Source organism: Cebus imitator, unplaced genomic scaffold (genome assembly GCF_001604975.1).
Source record: "Cebus imitator isolate Cc_AM_T3 unplaced genomic scaffold, Cebus_imitator-1.0 Scaffold314, whole genome shotgun sequence".
In the NCBI taxonomy this organism is placed as follows: Eukaryota; Metazoa; Chordata; class Mammalia; order Primates; family Cebidae; genus Cebus; species Cebus imitator.
The window spans coordinates 2,198,103-2,199,625 of record NW_016107629.1 but is presented as its reverse complement, the minus strand read 5'-3'; the positions used below and the strand labels follow the sequence as shown (position 1 = coordinate 2,199,625).

General features: G+C 43.2%; 1 pseudogene across 1 annotated transcript; it reads left to right on the top strand.

Moving 5' to 3' along the window:
- Window positions 1–566: 566 nt before the first annotated feature.
- Window positions 567–1,523, top strand: LOC108286153 (annotated as a pseudogene). Its single transcript, XR_001817827.2, has 2 exons — window positions 567–650; window positions 760–1,523. The product of XR_001817827.2 is annotated as a proteasome activator complex subunit 1-like (transcript).

Here is a 1,523-nt window from a genome sequence, read left to right as displayed (position 1 = left end):
GCCTCGGCCTCCCAAAGTACTGGGATTACAGGTATGAGCCACCACACCCAGCCACAATGCATCTTAAAGAACAAAAAAAGCAAAAACAACCGAAACCCAAAATTAACAGAAGAAAGGAAATAATAAAAAACCAGAGAAGAAATAAATGAAATAGAAATGAAGAAAACAATACAAAAGATCAATGAAATGAGAAGTTGTTTTTTTGAAAACTTAAAATAGACAAGACTTTAGCTAGAGTAACTAATTAAAAAGGAGAGAAGAGCCAAGTAAATAAAATCAGAGAATGAAAAAGGCGGCATTACAAATTATACTGCAGAAATTCAAAGGATCATTAGTGGCTCCTATGAGCAACTATATATCAATAAATTGGAAAATCTAGAAGAAATGGACAAATTCCTAGACATGGACAATCTACCAAGATTGAACCATAAAGAAATTTAAAATATGAACAGACCAACAGCAAGTAACAAGATCAAAGCTATAAAAAAAAAAAAGTCTCTCAGTAAAGGAAAGCCCAGAACCCAATGGCTTTACTGCTGAACTCTACCAAACACATTTAAAGAAGAATGAATACCGCTCCTCATACAATGCTAGGTCCCCCTGCCCTGGCCACAGCCACACTCAGGGTCCAGCCCGAGGCCCAAGCCAAGGTCTGGCCTTGGAGGAATCCAGGTCAGACCCTACATAACCCTAAGGGAACTGCTCTCAAATGAACTGGCCTTAAAGCCAGGTTTCTGAAGGGACGCCTGTGCCCCACAGGTGGATGTGTTTCATGAAGACCTCTGTACCAAGAGAGAGAACCTGCTCAGGAGCTATTTCCCCAAGAAGATTTCTGAGCTGGATGCATTTTTAAAGGAGCCAGCTCTCAATGAAGGCAACCTGAGCAATCTGAAGGCCCCATTGGACATCCCAGTGCCTGATCCAGTCAAGAAGAAAGAGAAAGAGGAGCAGAAGAAACAACAGGAAAAGGAAGACAAGGAAGACAAGAAGAAAGGAGAAGCTGAAGACAAAGGTCCTCCTTGAGGTCCAATGAACTGCAATGAAAAGATCATGGTCCTTCTGCAGTGCTTGAAGCCTGAAATCAAGAATGTCACTGAGCAGCTCAACCTGGTCATCACCTGGTTGTAACTGCAGATACCTCGGATTGAGGATGGGAACAATTTTGGAGTGGCTGTCCAGGAGAAGGTATTTGAGCTGCTGACCAGCTTCCACACTCAAATCTCCGTTTCTCTGAGCATGGTGATGCAATAACTACAGCAGCCAAGCAGCCCCATGTGGGTGATTATTGGCATCTCGTGCATGAGCTGGATGAAGCAGAGTACCAGGACATCCAGCTGATGGTCATGGAGATCCACAGTGCTTATGTTGTGCTATATGACATCATCCTGAAAAACTTAGATAAGCTCAAGAAGCCCAGGGGAGAAAGAAAGTAATGATCTATTGAGAGCCCTCTTTCCCATTCTGTGATGGGCACAGCAGAGACCTTCCTGCTTTTTTACTGGGGGCTCCAGACTTTCCCCAAA